The 24,831-nt window shown below is 37.3% G+C and overlaps 1 protein-coding gene across 1 annotated transcript in view; it reads right to left on the reverse strand.

Annotated features, from left to right (window-relative positions):
- Myo61F (unconventional myosin 61F) overlaps positions 1-24,451 on the reverse strand; it is a 70,290-nt gene extending 45,839 nt beyond the window's left edge. The window contains exon 1 of the mRNA XM_089255416.1: positions 24,123-24,451. The gene's annotated coding sequence lies outside the window, so the exon portion shown is untranslated. The remainder of the gene's footprint in view (positions 1-24,122) is intronic.
- Positions 24,452-24,831: the final 380 nt, after the last annotated feature.

Raw genomic sequence — 24,831 nt, forward strand, 5'->3', positions numbered from 1 at the left:
AAAAAACAAGTTTCATTAAGTAACAAACTGATGAAAATCAGAAATAATTCCATAACAAACTGATGAAAATCAGAAATAATTCCGTAACAAACTGATGGAAATCAGAAATAATTCCGTAACAAACTGATGGAAATCAGAAATAATTCCGTAACAAACTGATGAAAATCAGAAATAATTCTTCCAGAATTGATGAAAATGCATAATTTCTGAAAGAAATAATTTTAGAATTTTTTAAACAAATAATTTCAGAATTAGAGAAAAAAAAATTCAGCTATTACTATTGTGTAAAAACAATAAGTAATTTTTTTTCTCATCCAAGCTCACAGACCACCGGCCCATTAAGAAAGTATCCAAAGACGCACAAGGGGTCCGTGTACCCCCAATTTAGAAAGCACTGGAAACGCACAATGTATGGAGACGTTCTAACTGGGAACTCGCAATCAACACCAACACAACTTGATGTTTAGATTACATTTTTTTTTAAATTTTTTTCAATGCAAAACATACATTTCATAAATATTTTTAGAAAACATTTAAGGAATCACTAGACGGAAGATAAATAATGAGAGAGAGTCCTTTTTCCCCTTTTATAAAACGAAAGCAGCCCTTTCTCTTTTATAGCAATTTATAAGAAAGCTTGTGTGCAACCATCTGTGCATGTCTTACTTAAATGGGAGTCAATGGGAATTATATATATTTTCCAGTTCGTTAGATAACATCAGCGAAGATGTTGCATTTCAGACCACCAGGCCCGTTATCAGGCTTCATTAACTTTCTCTGTTTGTAATCCAATTGATGTACGTCATTCATTCAATATATTGTATTCATTTATTTACATTACATTTCGTGAAACACTTGACTTGGTTTGAGTTCCATCAGTCTCAGGATTAATTTCAGGAATTATGATCAGTATAATAATAATTATTATTATTATTTTATTGAAGAAGAGTTGGCATCATCTATGGGATCAAAATTCCGTTTAGTTGTGCGTTTTTGATATAGTTTGAATTCAAAGTAGAGATGGATTTATGGGTTTTCCGCCTGTGGGCAACACGAACTTTACCGTCTTCCTCCCATTCTAATATGATTTTTTTGACCAATTATTCCTAATTAACGCCAAAGGTAAGAAAATTTGCCAATTATAGCCAAAGGTGAAAAGCCAAAAAAATAGTCACCTTCATAATAAGTTGAGTGAAGTTGCCAACTGTCGGGCTAAAATTGAAGGAAAGAGATATTTTTTGGATATTATGCCGAGGTGAATTCGGCAAGAAAAGACATCTGGTTTCCACCACCATCTACACCACTGGAGACACGACCCTACCTTCCTTATTTCACGCACTGTGGCGGGAGGCGCCCCCCTTCTCCTCTTTTTCTTCTATCTCTAGAGGCTACTAATGTCTCTACTTCAGCGCCTCACGCCCCATTGCGTGAAAAAGGAAAACCGGGTCGTGTCTGTAGTGATTTAGATGGCAGCATGCTTACCCGGTTCGTAAGGGGGCCTGGGTTCGAGTTCAGATGGAGACCAGATCACTTTCCTTTCGAGGTCATCTCGGCATAATATCCAGAAAATATGTTTCCTTGATATATTGGGCTGAGAAAAAGCCTTCTATCTCTCTCTACCGCTAAAATCGCTGAAAAATCGCAAACGTTAGAGAAATGGAGAGGGTAGGCCTACTGCAGGTCACAATAGATTAAAATGTAATTAACTATGATAATTAGTCATAATTATCATAATATAATTTTTGTTATGAAAACAATCTCAATTCTTAATGTCAGTAATAAATGAAATTTCAAGCTTCTCGTTGAAAATACTACTACTACTAAACCACACATGCACCTCGTCCATATTTCTCTGTGGAACATCCAACGCATAGTTTCCCAAACGCTTTGTTCCATCATCACCCCTTCTTCAGAAGTTTCTCTCTCTCATCGCCCCCTAACTCAAGTGAGCCTATAGGATCCTATGTTATACTCGTAGCTTCTATCGCTCCTGGACCATTTCATCGCCCACCAGGGGGCGATATTGTCCACTTTGGGAAACGCTGATCTAACAAATTGGTACATGTTGGAATGTGTGTGTGTGCGCGTGTAGTGAACCTTATGTGAAGTTTGTTTCTGTGTAATGTTTGTTATGTGTTGTGCTGCCATCCGCCATCAGTTTTTCTTATTATGCATGAGGTGTATAATGATTGAATAGTATACCATCGTTGGAAATACTGGTAAAACAAGACGTTTTTTAGAAAAACCGAGCGGCCGAAATTACAGTAACACCCCGTAAATTAAAGGTTATATGGTCACTCTATACATAATTTTGATAATAACAGTTTCTGGTGGCAGAAATAACCCGTATCTGGCCCGCGGACTGAAAAAGGCTGTGCATCCATGCCATAATGTATTTGAGAAACAGCTGCGCCATCGTTTACCATAAAGTCCATTTTTCTCCGCCCAGAAACTAATACTACTTAAAAAAAATGGAGTTGAGAATCCGAAATAGGCCAAAACAATTTTTCAAGAGCTTATAATAAGCGAGGGCTGTTGGCGATTTTTTTTTTACTTTGTAATCTTTATGATGAAACTGGATACAGCTTGAAGAGAGCAAACAGCTTATAAAGATCGCAATCACTGCAGTTGATAGCGTAGAGAAAACCCTCTTCTACGCTGCATTCAACACAAGAAACAATATTGAAGGAAAATTATATTGAAAAGTCCAAAAACAGAAATGGACACCATTAACGTTTCGTAGAAATATAAATATTACAGAGAAAAAAATATGCAGATTATTTACATTAGTTTCTATTAAGTACCATCGAGTTTTTTTAGAACACAAGTTTGACTAAAATATATTCGAAGTGTTGAAGTCATTTTTTGTCTTAGTATATACAGGGTGTCCCATAAATTCTCAAATGGTTTAAAAATTCACAAAAATTGAAGGAATTCGTATATTTTAATGCGGTTCGCGAAAAAGTTATACTGAGGGAAAGTTTGTTTTTTTTTGGTAAATGAAAAAAACAAGTTCAAATTTTCGCCGATAGTAGGCATTACTCGAAAACAAATCAATGTTGATTGGACCTAAACTTTCTTCAATCCCCAAAGGTTCCTAGTCTGTTAGTTCGCCCTGGATTGAAGGACGCCGTAAGGGGTTTTGGAGACCACACCTACAGGGAAATATACCCTTGGTTGAAGGGGTGCCGAAAATGCTTTATCCACCCATATCAACATCGCGATGAAAACCTTATGTGACAGGAAAATTCAGAAATGAGCTGTTAATCGTACAACATGCACTTTATAATATTCTGATTTGTATATTTGCAGTGGTTTGCTTTCGTGCAGCGTTTTCTATCGACGAATAAATTTTTTTTTCTGTAGCCAAAAAAAAAATCCCCCCCCCCCCGTTCGTGAGAATAACTTTTTCGCAAACCACATTCAAAAAAAAATTCCCTCAGTTTTTATGAATTTAAAAACTATTTACGAATTCATGGGACACCCTGTATGTATATATGTTATTTTTTTTTTATTTTCTACACAAGGTTGTTATCAATTATAGCTTCCCTTTTTTCCCTCTGCCAGCTCAACGAACTCACATAATAATAATCATGATCAAGTCTATTTTTTTGTTTTCATTAACATTGGTTTATATACTGTGAATTGCCCGCTCGCCTCCATGAATCTGACCTTTTTTTCGTCTTTCCCTAATTAATTAATGATTTTGTCGATATTGTATGTGTAACATGAATGCTGGGTATCAGTTTATGTATTCATCTGTGTTGTTGTGCAAATAACAACACTACTCGTTGGGCATTTTGCCTGTTGTTGCGTTGTATTGTATTTTGTGGCTAACAGTGAATTTCAATAAAACAAAAATAATGGTTTTCCGAGGAGGAAGTAAACTATCTTCACACGACAATTGGTCATGGGAGAACACAACGATTGGCATCGTACCGGAATACACCCATCTTGGTGTACCTTTCTCCTCCTCGGGTCTCTTCACAAAAGCTAACAAACACTTCTCGGGAAGGGCCCAGCTTGCAATCAATAATTTAATACCAATTCTCGTAAAAATGAAATGTAATAATTTAAATATACATTGTAAGCTTTTTCAATCATTAGTTACATCTGTAATTTTTTACGCGGCCCCTATATGGAGTATTTTTGATTTAAACAGCATCGAAAAAATTCAACAAATTTTTTTCAAAAGAGTTTATAACCTGCCTAGAAATGTACCTGGTTACGTCATTAGGGCAGAATTGGGACGTCCGCTTTTGAAAGTAATAGTAATTCGACTCATAATAAAATTCTGGACGAGATTATTGAAAACGCCCGAAACCAGACTTCCGAGAATCTGCCTCGCTAAACTAAGTAACATGTGTGATACAGCTTCTGATCATTCCCGGAACTGGGTAGCACACCTAAATGTTATGTTATCTGAATGCGGTTTCCCATTTCTTGTTAATTGTAATGATCCCCGGACTATTTCTAGATCTCTTCCCAGTTTACTTAAAGCAGTGGCTGATATTGGACTTCAAATTGATTTCAACAAAATTCACAACTCTACTCATTTTCTTCATTTTAAACATTTCCGTTTCTTTATTCTACCTGCAGTATATCTTTTCATCAACCTCCCAATTAACATAATAAGGTTTTTTATGAACTTAAGATTAACCATGACATATCGACATCCTACTTGACAGAACCTTGTTTTTTAGAATTATTATTAACTCCCTAGAATCAAATGAGCAGTCTCTCATACGATTGCTGGATACCCATGTTTCTGATCGACCTTTTATTTTCGGATTATTTAATTTTTTTCGAGATGTGCAATTATTTTTGAACTTGTTTGAAATTTATGAATGAAGCTTATTGTGCGATCATTTCTGAGATCTTTTCTTCTTTACCTTGTGGATTGTAATTGATTTTCCCCGATGATATTGATATTGATGATATTTATATTTTTGTATTTATTAGATGCAAATGTAATCTTTTTTTTTTCTCTGTTTTTGTACCACTTATTGTAATAGGCCGACGGCCTTTAATACAATTAATAAATAAATCTAAAATCTAAATCTATTTGTATTTTGTATTGTATTTTGTATTTTGTATAATATTTGTATATAACATAATATAATAATATAATCCATCTATCACGTCTTTTATATAGATTCCCTTAAGTGAGTTGCGTATAACTGAAATATATTAAAACCTGTTTGATTTGGGCACCTACGTTTCATTAAAATTTCAGAGGCGTCTAAGATATATTATGGGTACGCACACACACACATGATACATATGCTTCTTCACTCTGTTTCCTAGGGCTCCTTGAAACCCCAGGCTGACTTATCCACCAACTTTGAGCGAAGTGCGATGTCAGTAAAATCGCTATATCTAATCACTGTTCTCTATCCTGCTTTTTTTTCCCTGATTCGGATTCCAGAGATAGATCTTATTTTCACATTTTTGTTCATTGTAAATTTATTTTTGATTAAATTCAGTTCGATAAGTATAAAGGGTTTCGGTCTTGGATGATGGTAGGGGCCCCTCGGATAAGACAGGAGGGTAGCAAAAAGAAGATATTATCTAAAGTGGGGGGTGACACAGGTTAAAAAAGGTTGAGAAACACTGCACTAAATAATGGGTTCTTAATAGACAATATGTATTAATAAAATCAAGTCCATGTAACCCCTTTGTAAACTAATATTCGTTATATAGCAATGAGTAAGTTGTTTTCTCATCCCAGCTCATAGATTCCCCACTGAAATCTCTCCACGGGCCCCTGGTTAAGAATCCTTGCACTCTAAATAAACGTAGAACGATATTTACTTCCTGATAGTGAATATATATAGGTCAAGTTCAGATAATTTTTAGAGAAAAGGCTCAAAAATACAAACTATATTTTGTTTAAATACTTTTGAAATCTTTAGAAACCTGGCTATATATTCTTATAAGAATCTTCTTTGGTTTACATACGTATTTGGGACACGTCGATGAGATTCAAGATAACCTCTAGAAACCATCGGACTAAAGAAAAATTTGTTTTTATGGCTTGCTACAACTCCACTCCGAGGAGTAGTAGTAGTATGATGATCCTTCAGCCACGGATTTTATTGGCTTTTGTCTGAAGTCCGGCCGTGACCCGAAAAAAAAACCAAAAAAAAAACCTTATAGTTATCTCAAAACCTTCACCGCCATCATGGAACTTACAAGACAGACATCTAAAATAACAATGATAATAATAATAAAAGCAATAACGAAAGATATATGTATATTTGCCGCAGTAAAGAACAAAGAGGTCATTCTCACAAACGGGGTCGAAACCACAAAAGACGAGAGATCCCATTGAATTTCGCGTAGGAAGAGTAACATCGAGACTGAAACAATCAAAACTATCATCACTCAGAAATAGAACAGAATAAATAAAAGGGGAAAAAAAGGATATAGAAATATTTATATACAGAATCATTGTCCTGCTTTTCTTTTTAGAAGCTATTTAATATCATCCCCGCAGTGCGGAAATGGTATGTATATTCTACATGCTTCCCAGTTTTTTCATACGTCTCCGACGTATTTGCATAATCCGACTAAAATATATAGCTACCAGTGGCGTGACTGCATCCGAAATTCATCGTTTTTGAGCTGTAACTAGTACTTATGGGATTTATAAGAGAGAGAAGCTCCATATTTTAGTTTGAAGTAACCGTTTGTATAATCAGCTTTACGTTTTTATATGCATGTGTATCAGAATATTGATGCACAGTTTCGATCCACATTTCGTTTTGATGTCCCGCATCCACATTCGCATGAGGTAGCATGAGTTTTTTTTTTTAAAGGTTATTACCCAAGTTAATTTATATCAACTAAGGTGATTGGATTTCAATGAGACAAAACCGGGAAATCGCGTTAACTCTCACAAAATATCGTTAATTTTTACCAAGATTTATGTCAAATATTGCATATTTATGACTTACTTAAATTATACAGGGTATAGGGTTCAAGTGTGAGCAGTATTTCTTGAGCAGTTTGTTGTTCATCTATTTCTCATCACTCATCTTTTAGGTCTATAGAAGCAGCTAGTACTGGCTGAGGAGCTTTATATATTTCTTCAGTTTCATACCATTTGATAAAGCAAATGCAAATATGTACGGGGTTAGTGTAAATTGAATCCCACTTGCCTCAGCACGTGGAAAACGTTGGAAAGTGTAACCCTCTCTCTTAATTCCTATTTCACATAAAGAGATATCGTAATAGTTTTAAAATGGCAGATAAAATAAGAAAGGAAGAAATTTATACCAAAAAAAATCAGTATTAAGCCAACTCGTCCTTTCAGAAATAGTCGAAATGTAAAAAGCACAACAGGAAGCGACATGACCACAAGCTTAACTTCTCCGTATAGAAGCTCCTTGTAACCTCGTATGAGCAGCTATCGTACCAGTTACATTTTTACTTAAAATACAATAAGCACGAATGAAAAATTCCGCAAGAGACCGTTTTCAGAGGCTAACTGAATTTTACAGATCATGAGCGGTTCCATTTACCCAAAATTTCTACTTACCTCAGTTTACCTTAATTTAATATACATACAATTCGTTTCTATACTCGAATCGATGGAAATTCGGAACAGAAGAGAATTACAAATAAATGAAATACTGCATATAATTCCAAAACTAATGAAAATGAAATAAATAATTCCAGCAAATATGTATTTCAGAAATACATATTTGCTTAGTATATACATATATGTAACTCAGAATAATTAATGAAAGAAATACAGTAAAGTCAGTTATAACGAGAATCTCGCTAATACTAGTAATTCGCCAGTGATTATCAGAAAGAGCTAATGTTAAAGATACAAAAAGTATCCGCTTAAAGCAAATTATTTATGAATGAAAATCACATTCTCTATAACGATAATGGATATTCTCGAAAAAAAGCATGTTTTTCTTTCTCTTTCTTTAAGAATTGTGCATAAAATCAACCGAAAAGAGTTTTTTTTAAATCTCTTTACTCTATTCATGGGTGTTTATTAACGAAGCATGTCAGTAACCTCCCCCCCCCCCCCCATAGATAAGAAGATCACATGCTGTACTTTATCTTCTTATTATCTATATAGGACGAGAAAAAAAATGTATCATTTTAACAGTAGGTGTGTTGGTCGGAAAGGTGGGGGCATAACCTCTGGTCTTGACATCGTTTTTATTTCCCTTGAAACCCCCCCCCTCTCTCTTTTCTTAGAATCTTCCAAAACAGAGGGTAAACCGGTCATAATAATTTTCTCTGCCTCAAATAATATTGAATATTCTTCTAGTGCGCAACAAATATTCCAGTTGCAGAAACTGCTGCATTCCACAAAGCGCAAAATTTTGTTATACAATCAACATTGTGTATGCATAAGCAATTAACTCTAGATCCATATTTCAGCAAAAGTAGTTCAAAATAAAAGGAAAAAATATATAAATTTAATCTAATTTGTTTTTCCCCCCATTTACATGATTATGCAGCGCAGAAAACCAAAATTCGTTTATAACGAGAAATCCTTTATAACGCCAAACTTTCCTCTGATTGTAAACTTTCGTTATAACGGACTTTTACTGCAGTTCCAGAATTGATTAAATAAATAATTCCAGAATTGATGAAAGAACAAAATAAGAATAATATGAATAGTAAGAATAAGAATAATAAGAATAATTTATTCTAGAATTGATGAAAAGAATAATTCACCAACAAGAGTGACTACTTAACTCTGTACATCAGAATCGTACTATTGTACGTCCATTTGAGTGATTTTACAGTGAAGAGAAACAATATATATATATATATTTATTTATTTATTTATTTATTTATTTATAATACTATGGCCTTAAAAAACTAGAATGAGAACTATAAGAAATCAGTAATACCTCAAAATTGGCAAAAATGAACACACGATAGTATGGTTCTGAGGTACAGAACTATAATTTTGAGGAAAACAGTACAGTCGACGCTCGTTATAACGAACCCGCGTAATAGCAACCACTCCATTACAACGGACGGTAGTATTAAGTTCCAAACGTTTTCATAGAACGACTATCCTGTACGTATTACTTTCGATATAACGACACTCCTAATATAACGTCCGTTTTCGATGGGAAAATGGGGGTCGTTATATCGAGCGTCAACTGTATATGTTATAATCTTCAGCACTTTTCTCTTACAAATCCTTGTCACGCTTGAACATTTTCAGTCATAAACGTAAGGGGCCGTTCAAGTATTACGTCATCATAGATGGGGGGGGGGGGGTTCCGATTTGTTGACTTTTGATACAAGGGGGAAGGGGGGTTTGGATAATGCTTACTGCTTACGTCAAAATATGAGTTAGGATTCAGAGGGGCAGAGCTGATGACGAAATTTTGCTGACAGGGTGGGGGGGGGGGGGTGTTCAGCGTTTTGCTGACTTTTGCAGACAGGGGGGGGGGTCAAAAATGGCTAAAAATTTGCTTACATAATACTTGAACGGTCCCTAACTCGTTATTGCGTGTCAGCAGCTACTTCATTTACGCGCAGAAACGTTATCACCGTAGAAATGATTTGTTGCTCATCTTTGGTTAGATTTTCAGAGTAATGTAAGTGCTTCAATACGAAAGAAATTCGCAGACACACACTAGGAAAAGAAATGCAGTAATAACAAGAAAGTCGTGAAAACCGAAACTTCGTCCGAATCGCACACGTACTTAATACAAATGTGTAAAAGGCACGGTATGGACACACGCGATTTTCCTTTAAAGGGCATTCCGTATAGACAATGCTCTCTTATTATAGTATTTCCCTCTGTTATGTTTGATGTGGATAAGACAATAGACCTGTCTATCTGCCTCTCAACATTGAGTTTAACTGCCGACTTGACCGTGAAGATTTTCTCTGGAAACTCATATTTCGATGGAAAAATGCCATATCCGTGACTCGGTCTTTCTCGAAATTGTTTTTCCATTTCTCCTCCACAAAAATGCTCATGGTCGGGGGAGCGACTCTCGTGCAGCGCCGCTCTGGAGGAGCACCAACTCCGAGATGAAATTCCGTAAAAAAAGGGGGAAATTATTTCTGCCCACTCTAGCAGGGGCACCAAATCTGAGGTGAAAGGGCGATGAGAAAAAATTTAACCCGAAAAATGAGGGAAAATTATTTCTGTTAGGAGGGTGCCAGATCCGAGGTGAAATTGCGTAAAAAGATATATTTTTATGACAAAAAAAAAAAAAAAAATTCAGGGCGAATTATTTCTATCCGTTCTAGGAGGGGCGCCAAATTCGAGCTGAAAGGCCAGAAAAAAAAAAAAGCTACATTTTTGTTAGGAATTGTTGGTATATAATTGGAGGGGGGGGGAAGGGTAGACCATAACCTCCTAGAGATAGAAGGCCTCTGCAGTGTTTGCCATAAACGTCATTCAGACTACCTAGCAAGTTCTTGTAAAAGATCTTTTATCAAACTTTTATAATGTTATCCCGGCCTAACAAAATATCAAATGCCGGCCGAGAAGGAAATAAATCCAGCTCGAAAGGTTTAGTGACCTTCTTTCTAACCCCCCTCCCTAATGCCAGTCAACATTTCCTATTACGGCTCAGCTTCCTCGAGATCCTTGAAACTTCACTTGAAAAAAAGCATCGGTTAAAAAAGAAGTGAATAAATGTTATGTAGGAAGCTCTTGAGTATATGCACAATGGTTAAAAAAAAACACACCACTACAAAATGCCGCCACTAGAGCTAGCCATTCAAGTGTCAGTAAGAAGAAACACGCACGTCAAACAAAACACGTTGTCAACAGGGATATAAGGGTTGTTCAAGTATTACGTCATCATCGATGGGGGGGGGGGTTCCGATTTACTGACTTTTGATGAGAAGGGGGGAGGGGAGTGTTTGGATAATGCTTACGTCATCAACCACCCTTTATGAAAATATGAGTTAGAAATATAGGATTCAGAGGAGCAGATCTGATGACGAAATTTTGCTGACAAGGGGGGGGGGGGTCAACAATGACTAAAAATTTGCTTACGTAATACTTGAACGGCCCCTAACGCAGACCGCCAGCCGAATTCCGTTTTGACCATGAATCAGAGAGAGAGAGAGGATGGGGTGCCCATAAATCCGTAAATATGGTAAATACGTAATTTAAAAATTCATAAAAATTGAAGGAATTGGTAAATTTGAATGTGATATTATAGCGAAAAAGTTATTCCCACGAAAAAAGGGGGATTTTAATATAGGAGAAAAATTTAGTTCACATTTTTTGCCGATAGAGTTCGCTGAACGAAAGCAAATCACAGAATTCCTTCTCAGAGTCCTTTCTTCAATCTCTTATATCTTCCTGTATCTGTCGTATTAACAAGGGAGAGTGACGTCTTTCGTCATAATAGTGCTTCATCCATGAGATTGTAACCTTTTGTGAGCTTGTTTTTTGATGGACATCGATTTCTACGATTTTGAAAATGTTTGGCGAATATTGAGTTGCCAAGCGGCCAGAAGCATGGCGCGATCAGATATCGTCAATTTGCCGGCAACCTCACGTATGGAATTTTAGCCGGGTTAAGAAACAAAAAATTTTTATATAAATGTAGTATGTACTCCTTCAACACTGGCTCGATGAGGGTTTTATTTGTTGTTACGAATTCCAGCTGTCGCTTACATCACATAACCAACAAGGAAAGTACTTGTTGATTTGTTGACATAGCGATCTGTGCTGACTCTTGAACTTCCACAACACACATAGCTGCCAGTTAAGAATAGCAATGCTATTCAGCTAATTCAGCCCAAAAAGTGATGAACGGACACGGGTCTGAATTTATGAAAGAAGATGAAGAAATGCGAGTTGTTAATTGGTGGCCTAAATAAATCAGCAACAAAAGGCCCCTTTCGCCATGCTTTCTTTCCTTCTTCTTCTTCCTCAATGCGTGAATTGACCGTTTCAACAGCTTTCATTATTATTATTTTTTTTTTTTTTTGGTTCAACCCACGCCAAGAGCACAAGAATTTTTCTTCAACGTGCGCATGATTCATTGACAGCCAGCAATTCTCGAATTGCTTCTTTAAATCTGAATTCAAGAATTCAGATTTAAATTCCCCCCCCCCTCAATTCTGAAGTTACTTCTTTAATTCAGAATTTTTCATCAATTCTGAAATTACTTCTTTTATTGATTCTGAATTTACATAGGTGCTGGAATCATTTCTTTCATTAATTCTGGAATCATTTCTTTCATTAATTCTGAAATCCTTTCTTTCATTAATTCTGAAATCATTTCTTTTTCATTAATTCTGAAATCATTTCTTTTTCATTAATTCTGAAATCATTTCTTTCATTAATTCTGAAATCATTTCTTTTTCATTAATTCTGAAATCATTTCTTTCATTAATTCTGAAATCATTTCTTCAACTAATTCTGGAATTATTTTTTTCATTAATTCCGAATTTACTGCTGGAATCATTTCGTTCATCGTCTAAAAAATTATTTCTTCCATTAATTCTGCAATTATTTCTTCCACTAATTCGGGAATCATTTCATCCATTAATTCCGAATTTTTATCAATTTTGGAACTATTTCTTTAATTCTGAATTTTTATAATTGGAAAATTATTTCTTTCATCAATTCTGCAATTATTTTTTTATTAATTCTGAATTTAAATAGTTGCTGGAATCGTTTCTTTCATTATTTCTTTAACTAGTTCTGGAATTCTTTCTCTCATTAATTCTGGAAAAAAAAATTCTTTCTCTCATTAATTCTGGAAAAAAAATTCTTTCTCTCATTAATTCTGGAAAAAAAATTATTTCTTTCACTAATTCTATAATCATTTCTCTTTCATCAATTCTGGAATCATTTCTCTTTCATCAATTCTGGAATCATTTCTCTTTCATCAATTCTGGAATCATTTCTCTTTCATCAATTCTGGAATCATTTCTCTTTCATCAATTCTGGAATCGTTTCTCTTTCATCAATTCTGGAATTATTTCTTTCATTAATTCTGAATTTACTTGAGTGCTGGAATTATTTATTGTGTTTGTTCTAATTTTCGAATTTTTAGAAGAGATGATTCCCCTTCACCCAAAATATACATAATATCAGTGTGGAAGCCCCCCAAACATTTTTGAGGCAACCGAAATTATCAAGTCGCCCCTGCCCCCGCTATTAATTTCTCACCGAGCCTCGCGTCTGGTAAGTGCAGCCTTGGATTGATCAGCTCACAAAGACGTGAACGAATTTCGACATGCTAAAGGACGTTAGGATTGTTAGTGATTCTTTGAGAAATTGAGACACACAAATTATGGGATAAAATTAGTCGTTACCGTTATATAAAATTTCTACATCCAAGAAAAAAATGCTGACCGTCACCAACTTTCAACACGTCAATTTATTTTTCTCGTACAGGGTGTCCCATAAATTCGTAAATAGTTTGATAAATTCATAAACATTGAAGAAATTGATATATTTGAATGTGGTCTGTGAGAAAAAGTTTTTCTCACACGACGAATTTTTTTTTTTTTTTTTTTGTATACATGAAAAAGGTTCAAACGTTTGTCGTCAGAGGGCGCTGCACGGAAGAAAATCACTGGAAATATGTAAATCAGGAGTCATATGTTATATAGTCAAACCTCGTTAATGAGTCACTCTTGGGAGAGCAAAAATATGACTTCGTAAGTGGAGTGACTCGTTAAACGGAGTAAGCCATAGCTGTGCCAAGTCCGGTCTGAGGGCAATTGGGACTTCCAAAAAGTGACCCGGTAAGCGGAGTGACATGTCAACCGGGTGACTTACTAACGAGGTTTGACTGTATATGCTATATATATATATATAATTTATTATTTATTATTTTTTTTTTTGGGAGGGGAAACCAAACACCGTCATATAACCCGTATTTTACGGGACATTTTTTTCACGTATTTTTAAAACACCCCTGCTTCTTTTTAAAATGTCCCGTTTTTCCCATGTTTCAACAAGGTTGCTTGAATTTTTATTCTCTACTGAAATCAAGGATGAAGATCATTTCCATCTCTTACAAATTACTTAACTGGAGAAACCACGAGACACCCAAATACAAATTATATAATGATAATTATGACTATAAAATTTATTATAAACACAACTTTTTTTCAATAAATGAATCTTTAATATACTCCGATTTTTCAGTAGCCCATTCTTTCCATCTAATTGGCGATTTTTTTTAGCGATTTCAGCACCAATCGACAATTTTAACAAGTGACATTTTTTTTGGTGACAAATGGCGATGTCTAGCACTATCAGCACTAATTGATAATTTCAACAAATTGCCATCTTTTTTGGAGACAGTTGGTGATGTCTACAATTTTGACGCATTTGGGATCTTAATTCTCCGCATTTTTTCTCAAAGAAATATGAAAGCTTAAACATCACACTTTTGGAATGTTCGAGAGAGGAAAAACAACAATATTCCTGAGCCATTACCTCTCTGTTAATGGGCTAAGAAAGAAGAAATAGCTTGAGAATTATTATATTAACAAACTTTCCTTGTTTATTTCTAGTGAAAACATAATAATATGGACTAGTGTTGAGTAGTTCAATGAATATCAGTCCAAGGACAAAGAAAAGAATGTTCTGTACTAAGTGGGCACTTGTTGTGAAAAGGCGTCATATTGTTACACTGCCTGACCAAAAAAAAAAAAGACACGTCTGGCCAAAAAAAAAAAGTCGGCTAGTCTAACACAGGGGGTATTCAACGAACGGTCCCCGGGCCATATGAGGCCCTTAGAGATTTTGGCCTTGGCTCGTCGGCCATTTATAGAAAAAAAAAATGCTAAAAACATTCAAAGATAATTTGATAAAGCCCGCAAGCCACTGATAGTTAGATTTAAAAAAAAATAGGAATAATTTGCTGAACGGCAAAAAATAAATAGTAATAATAATTTTCAGACAAAAAGCCAAATAGAAAGAAATATGAGAAAAAAAATAAATAGTGGAAGTAATTTGCAGACCGCAGAATATAAACAAATAGGAGAAAAGGTAAATAGTGGGAGTAATTTGTGGGCCGATAGATAATAAATGAACAGAAGAAAAATTAAATAGCAGAAGTAATTTTCCAGACAGGAAAATAGAAAGAAATACGAGAAAAAGTAAATAGTGGAAGTAATTTTTGAGGACCGCAGAATATAAACAAATAGGAGAAAAGGTAAATAGCGGGAGTAATTTGCGGACCGTAGAATATAAACAAATAGGGGAAAAGGTAAATATAGTGGGGGTATAATTTGTGGATCCATAGATAATAAACGAACAGGAGAAAAATTTAATAGTAGAATTAATTTTTCAGACAGGCAAAATAGAAAGAAATAGGAGAAAAAATAAATAGCGTAAATGATTCGCGGACCGGCTGAATATAAGCAAATATGAGAAAACATAGATGGAGTAGGAGTAATTTTTAGACTGTGGCTAGCTTAGGACTCGGTTCTAGGGGGAAAAATAAATAGAAGTAATTTACAGACCAGAAAAATATAAATAAATAGAAACAAAAATGAATACTAGAAATAATTTGAAGACAGTCAAAAAATAAATAAATGGGAGAAAAAATGAATAGTACCAAGAAGTAATTTGGTGACCGGAAAAAAATAAGTAAATAGGAGGAAACAATTTGCGGACCGAAAAGAATAAATGAGATAAATAATTTGCGGGCCGGCAAAGAATATATAAACGGGAAAAATAATTCACAGACCTCTGACGGCTGGGACAGATATGAAAACCAATTCAGACACTAATAGTATTTAAAATTAAATCTAAAATTAATAACCGGTAGGAAAATTTCTATGGATCAGCACCGGTCAGCGGACCAGAGGTTGAAGAACACTGGTTCTAGAGCAGTGTTTCTCAACCGCCGGGCAGCGAGTGGTTACGTTTCATTTCCCCTCATTCATTTTCAGTTGGTCCTGTGTTTGGTCGAGACTTCGTCTCACAAAAATGAATGAAACCGGGCCGAGGGCTCGGAAAAGGTTCAGAACCAATAGCTTTTGAGGCTTTTCGAATATGTTAATAGGTACGAGACCACCACCCACCCACATAAAAAAAAATTGGAACTCATTTTAGAGCTGAGTTTAAGGAACATGCTTGAAACTAACTTTAAACACGTATTCACGTCAAAATGAAGTCACCATAACATTTCAAAGCTTGGTAAACTAAGGTCAGAGAAGTATGTAGTAGTCTGCAAAGGGAGTGGGAAGAAAACTCTTTCCTACGAACAGCTCAGTTCGCACTGATGATGCGGGATGTTATTTATAGAATTGCTGGTAGGAAAACACTATATGTATATGTATAAATATATTTTGTCATGTGCTCAGACATGAGTGAACTTTTCTCATCACCAGCTGTAAAGCTTCTTGTTTAGAATTTGTTGACTTTGACGGATGATCTTGAAATTATTATTATTATTATTATTATTGCTTTGCTTTGCCTCTTTCTCAACCCACACTTACGCTTTAACACTTTCGCAACCCAATTCATTTCCACAACAACAATTTCTGGGAACGAATAGCAATCCATAGAGTCGGAATTTTTCGGGAGGGGGAGGGGAGACGTATATTTATTATATTGTGATCGACGCACAAAATTGTATGTTCCCCCCCCCCCCGACGTATTCCATGTGCAGGGGTGTCTCATAAATTCATGAAAATTCAAGGAATTGGTATATTTGAATGCGGTCTGCGAGAAAGTTATTCTCACGAAGGGGGTTTTCGGTGCAGAAAAATTTTCTTTTGATTGAAATTTCTGTCGATAGGGGGGGAACCGAGGAAACTAGTTCAGCAGAAGTGATTGGACCTGAACCTTTCTTCAATCTCTTCTGTGCCTGAAATATTCGTAAAATTTCGCAAACATACCTAACCAATAGTGCTTCATACACCAATGCCCGAAACCCCAATGAAAACCTTATGTTAGAGCCTGTAACTGGAAAATTCAGACATAAGTTGTTAATCGTACACCCTGCATTTTATGGGACTCTGATTTCCAGGGATTTGCTTCCGTGCAGCACCTTCTATCGACAAAAATTTGAATTTTTTTTTTCTGTACGAAGGAAAAGAAAAAAAAATTCCTCCTTCGGACCAATTCCTTCGATTTTTATGAATTTTTAAGCTAATTAAGAACTTATGGGGCATCCTGAACAGGAGGAGTGTGTAATGTACAGACATACTTCGAGACGTCGGGCTCGGTGCGGAAAAAAAGTAGCGTTCCTCAAAAACCAATCAGAAAGTTGTTGTCCTGTCCCTCTTCTGGCCAACAAAATATGTAAATTCCACTGCTCCAAGTGCACCAATGAAGTGGTTTGCAGTCTCCTAAAGGTTGAGCAGCCTTGGTTATTACACAGAGTGTCCTGTAAGTGCTAGCACGGCCTTTATCTCAGCAACCGTCCGTCGTAGAGGTATGATTCCCATTTACAAAAATGCTCAGCAGGTGTTCAAAAATTACCCTGTACCAGTTTCAAGAGTGAAAGTACAGTGTGTAACAAAATAAAAAAATAATAATTTTTATACAGTCCCCCTGTGCTCCAACTTTCAATTAGAAAGTCTCTCCTGATGCCAACAAAACAAATTCCATGTTTTTAAGTGCAATATTCACTGACATATTCTAATTTCCTCCGTTTTTCGAATTCGAATATCTGTGAATACTTAGAAACATGGATTTTTTTTTTTTATTGGCACCAGGAGAGACAGAACAACAACTTTTTTAATTGGATACCAGAGCACAGGGGGACCGTATAAAAATTATTATTTTTTTTCAATTTTGTTACACACTGTATTTCCACTCTTAAAACTGGTACAGGGTAATTTTTGGACAAATGTTGAGCATTTTTTAAAGGGAATCATACCTGTACGACGGACGGTTGCTGAGATAAAGAACGTGCTAGTACTTACAGGACACCCTGTATTCTTTTTTTTGTTCCTGTTACTGTGAGTGCTGGGCGTCCAAAGCGCTGGGTCCAGGGCGACCGCACCTGCCTCACACCCCCTAGGGGCGGCTCTGATGTAATTCTCTAACCGCTGTTGCAATAATTTTGCTAATTACCTCTATTCAATGATCTTTTTAGTGTATGGGCATGTTTAGAGGTAATATTGATTGGATACGTTATATCTTGCAATCACAATGGCTTTTTTGAAGATTTTTTCTTCAAAAAAATGAAAACAAAAACGTTTTTCTTCTTTTTGTTTGTATTCTGTGTCCTACATTATTGAACTATTTCTTTTCCTTCGTAAGATGCTGTGGGTGTGTCAAAATATGAAAACCCATCATACGATTGATTCTGGCCTCTTTTCAAAAACGTTTTTGTTAAAAAAAAAAACCTTTTTTTTGTTTCTTGAATTCTGATAAAAAACAAACGATAAAGAAAAGTTTTCTCTCCTTTTTGAAAAAGTATTAATTTTTTTTTTAAATTTATATGTTCATATTTATACTTAAATTTATTGAGTTACTGTAGACGCAGAGATTTATAGTGTTTCCGCCGTTCTGCCATTCTGGCCTAATTCACTTGACCACTCATTCCCTAAACTTGGCGCACTGAACTGGGCGAAACTCGTTGAGCCCTCGTAAATAAGCTTCTGTCTCTAAGTCACTCTCACTCACATGCTTGCGCACTTTCTTGGTGTCTCTCTTTTGATCGCTCACTGAACTAGTCTCTCGTCCTCTAGGTCACTCACATTCACATTATTTTGGTTGCTCACTGACCTTGTCCTTCCTTACTCTCTAGGTCATTCTTTTACTCACTCTTGTGCTTTCAAACTCTCCTAGTCAGTCATTGTCGCTCATTGACCTGGTCCTTCAGTCTTTGGGCAGGATTCATGGTTTTTACCGTCTGTGGGAAATAAGAATTTCGCCACCCTTCTCCCATTTTACCAATTTTCTTGACCACTTATCCCAGAAATTTGCTACCACTCCGAACTTGCCACCCTGGGCTATAGTCCGCTAAGACCCTTCGCCTCTGTAGATACACCTCTTTTAAGGTTCGGAATTTTTTACGTAAAATTTCCGCTCTCAGCACATCTATAGTGCCGACAGCACATTTCCAAATCGCTTGAGTGACCCGGAGCACATTACTAGTTCTTTTAAGGGGTCTTCACGGAACATAACTAGTTCTTTTAAAAGGCTCGCGGCACAGTTACAGTTCTTTTAAGCAGACATTGGCACGCTTGCATTTCTCTTAAGGGTGGGGGGAGCTCCACGGCATATTTATAGGTCTTCTAAGGGCCGGTGGCATTTTCAGATCACTTATGTGGCCCGCTTATCGTTTTCAAACCAATGCAGTGGCCCTCCCACTCCTAAAGGTTGAGATCCTTGATTTATATTATTATAATAATGTATTCTCGTTTAAACACCACTCAGTTATACGACTTTTTCGTTTATACGACGTTTCCACATTTTCGCTTCGACTCGAATCCCGAATCTTTTGAAAAAAACGTCATTTTTTCCATCAAATGCGCACAATTTTTACATGCAGTGAAAACGCGTTGCAGCAACAGTTCTTCTTGCATATTGTCCCCGCAAAAGCCGGAAATTTTAGGGTGATCGCTGACGTATACGAAAATAGCCTGTGAGCTGGCTGATGGGCCACATTTAGAGTGAACACTTAAGTGATTTTTTTACTGCCTGTTTCTGAGAATACGCAAACGAGGTGAGCCCCAAAGAAACAGGTTTAACAGGTATACATTGTTTTGACGGTCATATGTCCGTTCAGAATTTTTCTTCTTCCAAACGTTTTCAGCGTTATCCCCAGACTGTGAGAATGTCCACATTGTGAACATTTGGAGGGTACAGGTTTCCCCCCGACAACAACAGACACATACGTTAGGCATACAGAGTAAGTTCTTTCGATCATTTCCTGTAGAATTTTCTTTCGTTGTAGCACTTTACTTGGTGGCTATGTCAAATCAACACCACCTATAGAACAAGGCCTCCGCACGAAGCTTCTGATGTCACTGAAGAAGACCATTTCACCTATTGCCATTGGATATAGCAAGCCGACGCATGGGATATCTTTACTTTTTTTTTGCTGTATACCCAATAGCAATAGGAGGAATTGCCTTTTTCATTGACGTCACACGCTTCGTGCGGAGGCTTTGTTCTATAGGTGGTGGTGACAGTGCCGTCTTAACGCATGGGCCCCACCCGGACACCTCAAGAGAAGGGGGGGCCCCTCACAAAAACAACTTGGCCGAGGGCCCATGATACTCTTAAGACGGCCCTGGGTGTTAGTCAAATCCACCGTTCTTCGTAATGTCGACAAAACGGAACGTGCTTTCTCTACGAAAAAAAAAAACTGGCAATTTTGGAATAATTCTACAAGAATTTCTCAAATTAATGACGAAAAGTTGATCTTGCAAAAAAACAGCTGAATATCCCTTTGTCAACCTTGAAAACGATTATAAAGCAGAGAAAAAAAAAATCATAGACCTGCTGGTTGCAAATCATCTACTACAAGATTCATTGAACGTCTGGTTATTTGTGGAGATGAAGATTACAAGGAAGAAAATTCATCTCTGTTCGTGTCCCCGTGGGGGCAGTGATGTGAATTTTTTTCCTTATAATCTTCACAAATAACCAGACTTCCAATGACTTGTAAATCATCTGCTGCCAAAAAAAAATGGAGAGACCAAGATGGGAAATTTTCCCGCAAGTCGAGAAGTTTTTGTTGCAGTTTTTTACCCAAATGTCGTCTCAAAGGTAACGTTTTACTAAATTTTATTTCTTCTAGTGATTTCAATGCGATTTAATTTTTTCCCCTCAAGTACGATTTTAAAATGATATTTATTTATTTATTTATTACGGAATTGGAGATGCAATTAAATACATGGAATTTTATAATATTTTGTATGTCTGTGCAGGAAGGGGAGGGTCTTTTTTTAAAGGATGTCTCAGTTATTCGACTTCACATTCATACTGACTCTTGAACGTCATATTAAACGAGGTTCCACTGTATCAGATAATATATACAGGGTGTTCTGTTAATGAACCGACAAACTCACGGGGTTGTTAGTAGACATCAAGAGGAACGAAAATTGCAATGGAACATGGTGTCCCAAACCACGTTCAGGGGGTGAAAATCGCGGAAAACGCATGCAGGTTTCGACGACAAAAAGATTTATTTGATTAACAGGAGTTGTTGGAAGTGGCGGCCGTTAACGTCATTGCACAGTCTACGACGAAGTAAAAACGATTCCCGGATGCGCTCGAAGATAACAGGTATGCTTTTGATGTCTCCCGTAGCGACGACAATCCGCGCTGTTAGATACTCCGGTGTATTCACAGGCACCGCATAAATGAGTGATTTAAGGTGACCCCATACGAAAAAGTCACGCGGATTGAGATCCGGCGAACGTGGCGGTCAAGCAACGGGTCCCGCGCGTCCAATCCACCTCCTTGGGTATGTAACATCGAGGTGATTACGAAAATTACCGCAATAGCGCTAATTTAAATCGTCCGCAGCGCGTGATCCTATCCAAGCGCATGCGTTCCGCGACGCTGCTTACGTCAGATATGGTGAGCGAACCCACGGACGCATTCAGCGATCAACTGATATCCACCTTCCGTCTCCTCTGGACTCAGAGCCTGCATGCGTTTTTCGCGATTTTCACCCTCTAAACGTGGTTTGCGACACGTGGTTCCATTGCAATTTTTGTTCCTCTTGATGTCTACTAACAACCCTCTGAGTTTGTCGGTCCATTAACAGAACACCCTGTATACATACATTGATACATACATAATATATATATATATATATATATACATTGAAATACATTATATTTTAGAAATTGGATATATAGCGATCTTTATTTTTTATTAACGTCAGTCCAAATCTATCGGATTTGGTTTATACTGATGATATTGCGTGTTTTTTTTTCCCACATCAGCTCTAATTTAAACAAAGAGGTTAACGTACGCAAGATCATACCTTTAACACTGCAATACTTCGCGGGGAAAAAAATCAATGGACAGTAATTTACGATAGCAGCTCCACCCATTGGCCTATTGTTCTCGTCTATGGTCGTGGGAACGCACTCGTGTAACAACAACGAAAATTTCTTGCAAAGTTCTGTTGGACAAAATTGGAGCCTTATTGGTGGCGACGCGGGTACCAGTACGAAAAAAATTTCGGTGAGGGGGGGGGGGCGAAGGTTTGAAGTTGGCAGACGTTCCGTATGTACGGGATTCAAGGACGACGTGCATTGGATTGTATATCCATGAATTGCTGGAAAGAGGAGAGTCTCAGCCTCCTCATACCTGCAGAATACAGCAATGACTCTCGACCGGAGGCCATATATATCTCTAATATATGGCTTACCGCAACTAATGGTGTCCCCCCCCCCCCCCACTAATGTTCTAGGATATTACAATTGGGTCACAAGTGAAATCAAGTGAAATGATGGCCAAGGGTTGGTGATGAAGAGGGGCCACTAACGGATATCTATCCGAAGGGGGTTTTCAATCTCATTTACAAAATTTCGTTCTCTACAAATTTACTCCAAATCCAATTTATTAACTAGAAAGAATATCACTTCTGGGTGCTGGAAGCCCTGTACCCAGGGAGGGTACAGGGTACTTAAAACACGGAGCCACAAGATAAAACTATGGACAGAAGTGTGGCCAATAGCATGACAGGGCTCTTGCACAGAGATCAAGGGATAAATATTTTTAATTTTTGCTCCATGCATTTACTAAAAAATCAATGTAGAGGAGCCAACTAGAATTTTCCTCTGGGGCATAACTTTCCCAAACTTCTTGTCCCATCGCCCCCTTCTTCAAAAATGTTTTCTTTTCATCGCTCATAACTCAAGAGCCTACACCCATAGGATCATATACTAAACTCAAAGCTACTATCGCCGTCCTGGCCGACGCATCATGCAGGCCCCTAAACCGAGATCTATGGTGGGCCCTCTATAATAAATTTATAGTGTAAAAAAGATAAAAATCCAAGAATCGTCCCAGGGTCCTCGGGCTGGATCACTGTCAGCCCTACCCTTGTTTGGGCCATGCAGTGAGTGACCTAAAGAGCAAAGGCCAGGTCGGTGGGTGACCTAAAGATTGACCCATAGAGTTTGTAAGCATGTGTGACCAATGCAGCGGTTCTCAACCTTTTTTGACTCGCGGAGCCCTTTTCAGTATAAAATTTCTATGGCGGAGCCCTGTTTGACTCGAGGAGCCCTTTTTGTATACACTTTTTATGGCGAATCCCCTGCAGACATCTTTTTTCATTTATCAATCAAATTTACTGATTTGTTTTATTTTCCTTGAGTCGCCGCGGAGCCCTTGGGAAGTGTACACGGAGCCCCAAGGGCTCCGCGGAAAACCGGTTGAGAACCGCTGGACCAATGAATTGAACCAGAGAGTTTGCAAGCATGTGAGTGACTAAAATATTAACCCAGAGTTACAAGCATGTGAATGACCAAAAGTCTGGCCTAGAGATTCTTCAAGCATGTGAGTTACCAAAAAGAGTAACGTAGAGAGCAAGAGAACTAGGTCGATGAGTGATCAAAAGGGTGATCTAGATATTTTTTGTGAGCATGGGAATGACGTAAAGAGGGTCCCTGAGTGACTTAGAGTGTGCGTGAGCATGAGAGTGACCGGAGATTGTATAAGCACGAGAGCAGGGCTGCAACTAGGGGGGGGGGGGAGCAGACGGGTCTCGTGCCCCGGGTGCTAGACCCGAGAGGGTGTAAATTTAATTCTGAAACCGCTCCTTTACCATTACAAGGGGGCGTAAAAATGCGCGCTTGCCCCGGGTGACCAAGCATCTAGTTGCGGCCCTGCACGAGAGTGACCTAGAGAGCAATCGACCAGGTCAGTGAGAAACGAAAAAAGTTCGCAAGCATGTGTTACAAAAAAAAAAAAAAAGAGTTACTTAGAGACAGAGGCGTATTCGCAGGGGGTAGGAGCTAAGTGTGCTCTAGCTACGGCGCCAAATTCGGGACTAGAATGTAGAAAGAAGGCGAAAACCCTAAATCCGCCTCTGATCAATAAGGGTTGCCATCTCTCCGGATTTCTGAGGAATCGAGTGTGTGGCACCTCTCAATACATTCTTACCGTAATTACAAATACATCTAATTAATTATTAAGAAAAATATTTAATTTAATATTAAATTAATAATTGGGACGTCCATCAAAAGTTTCTTACCTTTTATCGATAAGCCAATATTGGAATAACGGTGTCAAAACTGAAGATTGGTTCACAGATGTGAAACGAGAGTCGGGTGGAGTCGGGATTGTTCATACATTACATGTGAGTGTGTTCCGTTTAAGAAAGAGAGTCAGTGTGTTAATACACGGAGTGAGTTATAAACCCACGCTGTTGTGCGTGAGCCGGTTGAGGACTGACTGAGCGACTGACTCTTTTGAATAAATGCGGTTCATACAAAGCCGGTCAAACTGGACGAGTCAATTATTGCGCTTTCTCTGACGGCGAGAGTGTGTGAGTGACTCATTCACGTTGGTTTGTTTACCCATGATGCAATCTGACCGCCCATGAATGATCTATCATTATGACGTGTTTCGTGATCCGAATTGGGAAAAAAAAATAATAATTGAAATCGAGTTTCATTTAATGAGCGAATAGCGAGCGAAAAACTTTTTGGTGCTTAGGTTTCGGTATTGGTTGTCGGGACGACCGCCAATTGGCGATGAAAAAAAAAAACAGTCCGCTATATATGCTTTTAGGATGACCATATGAACCGGTATTTGACGTATTTTTGTTTTGTCATCTTTTCCAATAAGTGTCCCGTTTTTTTCACGAAAGTTTATCAAGTCTGTTCATCCTTGATGAAATCATGGATGAAGGTAATTTTCATAACTTTGGATTTTTTTTATCATAATTATGACGAAATTAG

The sequence above is a fragment of the Pholcus phalangioides genome, unplaced genomic scaffold, assembly GCF_987345545.1.
Source record: "Pholcus phalangioides strain wild (caught in Gottingen) unplaced genomic scaffold, Ppha-v1.0 ptg000042l_1, whole genome shotgun sequence".
Lineage (NCBI taxonomy): Eukaryota > Metazoa > Arthropoda > Arachnida > Araneae > Pholcidae > Pholcus > Pholcus phalangioides.